The sequence below is a fragment of the Octodon degus genome, unplaced genomic scaffold, assembly GCF_000260255.1.
Source record: "Octodon degus isolate 3935 unplaced genomic scaffold, OctDeg1.0 scaffold00093, whole genome shotgun sequence".
Lineage (NCBI taxonomy): Eukaryota > Metazoa > Chordata > Mammalia > Rodentia > Octodontidae > Octodon > Octodon degus.
In genome coordinates, this window is record NW_004524669.1 from 6,422,808 (window position 1) to 6,428,915 (window position 6,108).

A 6,108-nucleotide genomic window follows, 5' to 3' on the forward strand; every position below is an offset into this window, starting at 1 on the left:
TTTTTTTTTTTTTTTTTTGGCAGAACTGGGGATTGAACTCAGGCCCTTGCACTTGCCAGGCAAGCACTTCTTCTACTGAACTATCTCCCTTCCCCCCCCTTTTTTCTTTCTGAGACAGAATCTTGTTAAGTTGCCCAGGCTGGATCTTGAGTTTGTGATTCTCCTTCCTCAGCCTTACAAGTAGCCAGGATGACAGGTGTGTGCTACACACCCACCTGGAGATGAGCCTCTCTGATTGGCCATATCTTACTACCCCTTCCTGTCCTTCCCTTGATTGTAAAATCGTTCTCTGAGCCACCAGAAAGGCCGCTAGTGTCTCCTGGAATTTCCTAATCTAAGGAAATTAAGGCAGCATTTACTTCCCTATATCCTCCTTTTTTTTTTTTTTGCAGAACCGGGGATTGAACTCAAGCCCTTGCACTTGCCAGGCAAGCACTTATTCTACTGAGCTAACTCCCCAGCCCTTATCCTCCTTTCTTTTGCTTACCTCCAGGGACTACATGGTTTTCAAAGACTGAAAGAGAATATGGTAAACCCAGTCAAGGTAGACATAGTCTGCCTTTTTTTCCTTAGTTAATCCAGTTGAGTCTGAGTCCAGATAATTCAGGTTCAAACCTCTTGAACTCTGCTTGTTACACTTGTCTCTACCAAAACCCCACTTTATATCCCTGGGTCCAAACTGAAATAATCCCAAGGCCTTGCCTGAGTTCCCTCAGTTGAACAGTGGTGGAAAAGAGTGACTCTTATCCCTTCACTCCCCTCAGCTTCATCCTGAGATCCAGACTCTTTCTGGGATCCTGTCCTCCTCTATCCTAGAAGAGCAGAAGTTGGCCAAGAGCCCCCAATTTTCCTGCTCCCCAGAGGTTTTGCTTAATTCCCAAGATGATGGGAACTATCTACCACCCATAACTTCCCTCACCCCCACCACACACACACACACACACACACACACACACACACACACACACACATTGGGAAGACCTGGACCAGGCAAGATAGTCTCTGGGAGAACTATACCCAAGATAGATAAAAGGGGTAGGACTATTTTTTTTGGCTTTTTTTTTTTTGCAGTACCAGGGATCTAACTCAGGACTTTGTGTTTGCCAGGCAAGTGCTTAAGCCTCCAGCTATTTCCCTGGTACTCAAGAGATAGGACTTTGTGATAGCACGTTTGCTAATTAAGAAGGAAGAGGAAAGACAAAAGAAAAAGTTCTTCCTCCCAGTGGACAGTTTCACACAGGCCTTTCTCCTTGCACATGTTACCTAGAGGTACACCCTCAAACATACATGACACATACATGGAAAGGCCTAAACACTTTCATTTCTTCTCATCATATATGTATTTGGTAGGCTTCATTGTTGCAGGTAGCATGTGTCTATGTGCATGTGGAAGCTATGAGGGACAGACAGAAAATAACATCCCAGCCAGGTACCTGGGAAGTAGGCTCTTGGATTTGTCACTGATGTCATTGATGACAGAGGCCTTTTCTCTCCTATCTTCTCCACAAACTGTTCTAAAATGCCTGCACCAGGGGCCAGGGAGATGGCTTAGTAGGATAAGCGCTTGACTGGCAAACTCAAGGGTCTGAGTTCAATCCCTGGTTCCGCAAAAAAATAAATAAATAAAATTTAAAAAAAAATAAAATGCCTGCCCCTTTGTGGAGGACCAAATGGCCTGAGGCCCGTCCTTGTCCCCTGAGTTGGATCCTTGGGCCTGGGGTGGCTAACAAGAAAGGAGGGAGAAGACAGGACTTTCTAGAATAGATCAGATTTCTCATTGATCTCTTTTGTCAAAGCTAAGTCAAAACTATAAACATTCATGTTTCTCTGATCTAGTCTACCTATAGGTAGGACCTAGAAAACAACCGCTGCCACAATAACAACAGGATCAACAGCCAAGTAACTATCTCCTAGGGTTGTTAACTACCTTATAGTGGGGTATTGGAGGTTCAGTGGACTAATGCATGAAAGCACTTAGGTTAGTGTTCAGCACTGAGTAAGCTTTGTGAGTGCAATCTACTATTATTATTAGCAGTAATAGCATTTACTTATGTACTTGTTATGTACAGAGCATTGGACTAGATGTGTTATCTCATCCCAGCACTACAATAACACCGTAAGAGAATCAGTATGTTCCCAGTTGACACGAGTGGAAGTTGAATGAGGCCTAGGAGAGCAAGAACGCGCCCCACTGAGACAGCCAGGACTCCAGTCAGATTTGTTGGCTCGTGGAGTAGGAGCACTGAACCACTCCAACTGACTCTGCGCCTGATACAGAAGCATTTGTGAGGATGTGGAGACAGCACTAACGTAAGGCAAATGGGGCCTGGAGTAACCTGGGCTTTGGTTCCTGGTTTGGTCTCACCTTGGCAGGTTCTTGTCAACTAGCCCTAACCCTGTGATTCTCAAAATTTTTGGTCGTAAGACTCCTTTACATTTTAAAAAATTATTAGAATTTCAAGGAGGGTTTTGTTTTTGTTTTTCGTTTTTTGTCTCATGGCTGGCTCAGCCTGCCCTGGGGGCAGGACTGGTGTCTGTGCTTACTTAAGCTTGCCTAAGCAGGTCCTTTAGTCTGCTGTGCTACCTCACCGGCCCCATGTTTTTATTATTATTTTTTAATTTTTTTATTTTTTGTATTTTAAGTATTTTATTTAGTTATTGCAGTAAAAATACTTCACCTGGTACAATTTTTTTTTTTTTTTTTTTTTTTTTTTTTGCGGAACCGGGGATTGAACTCAGATCCTTGCATTTGCCGGTCAAGCACTTATCCTACTGAGCCATCTCCCCAGCCCCTACCTGGTACAATTTTAGCATTACTTTTTGAGTTTTTTTGTAATACCGGGGATCAAACTCAGAGCCTTGTGCTTTCAGGCAACACTTACGCTGCTGAGCTATACCACTGGCCCCCATGTTTTTATTTTTGAGAGGATCTCACTAAGCAGTTCAGGCTGTTTTTAACTCACTTTGTAATTCCAGCTGGCCTCAAACTTACAATGATCCTTCTGCCTCACCTTCCCAATAGTGGTATGCACCACTATTCCCAGCCCTCAAGGGGCTTTTATTTATATATTTATTTATTTTTAAAGGGGCTTTTATTTATATCCCTATCAATATTTACTAAATTAAAATTAAAAATGATTTTTTTTTTTTTTTTTTTGCGGAACCAGGGATTGAACTCAGGCCCTTGTGCTTGCCAGGGAAGCGGTTATTCCACTGAGCCATCTCCCCAGCCCCCTTAAAAATGAAATCTTTTAAAAACTATTTAATACTGATTATAAGCCAATACAACTAACTAGTTATATTATTATAAAACAACTTTCTTTCCACTCAATTGTTTTTGCTTTGAAGCTGCCCAGGCTGTGCTTAAACTTGTGATCCTCCTGCATTAGTCTCTAAGAAAGCTGGGATTATAAGCCTACACCACCATGCCTGACAAAAATAACTTTTTCAAAGCAAAAACAATTTAGTGGAAAGAAAGTTGTTTCACATTTTTCCTAATCTCTTTAATGTATAGATTCATGGAAGATAGTCAGATTATTTTACCTGATGCTACATTCTACTTGTTCAGATATTCTGTTTTGGTTCAAGAATTACATGGTCTCATGCAGATATATAACTGAGAACTGAAGGACCTGGATTTTTTTTTTTTTTTTTTTGTGCTATGAATCAAACTTAGGACCTTACACTTGCCAGGAAGGCACTGTGCCAGTAATCCCAGCACTGGGGAGGATCATCATGAATCTGAGGCCAGCCTGGGCCAAACAGTGAGTTCAAGGCCAACCTGAATTAAAGTGAGACCAAGATCTCAGGGTTACATGGACCATACCTTTGGACCACACCTTAAGGACCACTGATCTAACCAGCTGAGATAACTAGAAGACACCACTATATAATAATTACACTCAACATGTTTTTAACTCTTTAAAATGTGCTTCTGGGGCTGGTGAGATGGCTCAGTGGCCTAAAGCACCTACTTAGAACAAGCTTAGCAAAGCACAGGGACTGTGGTTCAATCCCCCAACACCACATGCCAACCAGCCCCGCCCCCCTGGTGGGCTGAGCTGGCCGCGCGCGCGCGCGCGCGCACACACACACAATAAATAAACAATTAAAAAAATGCGCTTCTGGGGGCAGGCGAGATAGCTCAATGGTCTAAAGCACCTGCTTAGGCAAGTACAGGGACTGTGGTTGGATCCTCAGCACCACATGCCATGGCAGCCCCACCCCCAGTGTGGGCTACACCAGCCAGCCAGCCAGCCAGCCAGCCAGCCAGCCACACACACACACACACACACACACACACACACACACACACACAAAGTGCTTCTGAATTTAAAACCTATCATCATTTTACCATTCTATGCAGGGGTTGTGTGTGGCTCTGTGGAAGTTTTTTTGCCTTTTTATTTTTTTTTTATTTTAGGGAAGGGTCTACAGGGTTTTCAAGGTCTCACTGCTAGATCAGACTCATAGTGATCTGCCTGTTTACAGCCTCCCAAGAGCTGGGATTACAGGTGTGTGCCACCACACCCAGTCTCAGTTGCTGTCTCAGCGTGCCCCAGGGGCAGGGCTGACAGGGCAGGCCTGGGGATCAAACCCCAGCCCCTGCATCTGCTTGCAGGCACTTTAACCTGCTGAGCTATTTGGCCAGCCCTTTATTTTTATCTATTTATTTGTTTATTTTTGCCTTTTTTTTTTCTTTTTTTTTTTGTAAGTACTGAGATTAGAATTGAACCCAGGGCCTTGGAAGCCGTACTTAACTTTTTATTTTGAGATGAAGTCTCACTAAATTGATAAGTGGGCCAAATTGGGCTATAACTTATGATTTTCCTACTTCAAACTCCCAGAGATCTGGGATTATAGGCATGTCCAGCTTTATGCTACATTCTAATTGAGTTATCTTGGAAAGTTGCTGAACTTTGCTATCTCATAGATAGATGATAGATAGATAGAGGATAGATAGATAGGCTAGAGGTGTCATCAGTATTATTTTTAGTATAAAATGTAGAGTAAAATATAAATCAGTGGATAAAATAGCTTTCACATGTTTGACATTGTTTAAGGCAGGAGGCTCAACTATCATTATTAGGGCTGGGGATGTAGCCTAGTGGTAGAGTATTTTCCTAACCTGTGTGAGCCCTTGGTTCAATCCTTAGCTCTTCCAAAAACAAAAAATTCATTAATATCAACCCTGTTTCGGGCTGGGGAGATGGCTCAGTAGAATAAGCACTTTCCTGGCAAGTGCAAGGCCTGAGTTCAATCCCGGGTTCTGCAAAAAAAAAAACAAACAAAAACAAACCTGTTTCTCAGAGGGGAGCACTGAGCCAAAGAGCAGTGATGTGACTTGCTGAGGATGACACAGTCAACACGTGGTGCAGAGTAGGCTAGAACTTCTGTCCTCTTACCCAGAGCCTGGGCTTGCCCACCTGGTGGGGACATAGTTGTATAACATGCATAAAGAGAGTGGATGCACATGATGCTTGTATTTATTTGAGTTTGTCTATATATGAGAGCAAGACATGTCTTTTTTTTTTAATTTATTTATTTGTGTGTGTGTGTGTGTGTGTGTGTGTGGCCAGCTCAGCCCACCAGGGGGCGGGGCTGGCTGGCATGTGGTGCTGGGGCTTGAACCGTGGTCCCTGTGCTTTGCTTAGTTTGTTCTAGGTAGGTGCTTTAGACCACTGAGCCATCTCACCAGCCCCCAAGACATGTCTGGTATTCCTGCGTGCAAATTTTGCTGAGAGATTCCAGGTACCACCTGCTCATGTTTTGCCTTTCTCGTCAGATTCCTCATAGGTCTACAAGTCCAATGTCAGGGATACCTGTTCCTTCCAAGACCTCTGTTGGTACATTCTGTCCAAGATTAAATAGAAAGTCCAGGTTTTAATATGAGCACACCAAACAGGCATACCTGAGGGTAGTACTATAATTCTCTTCATTTTCTTTTTCTTGTAGTACCTAACATGCCTTTTCAAACTAAGTGGTCTAAGAGAATACGATTAAGGAAAGCATAGCTGTGAGCTGAGGTGTGTATGTGCCTCTGCTGATGCAAATGTAGAACCCTCAGGTGTCCATATACCTGCTTGGATAAGCCCTATGAAAATGTAT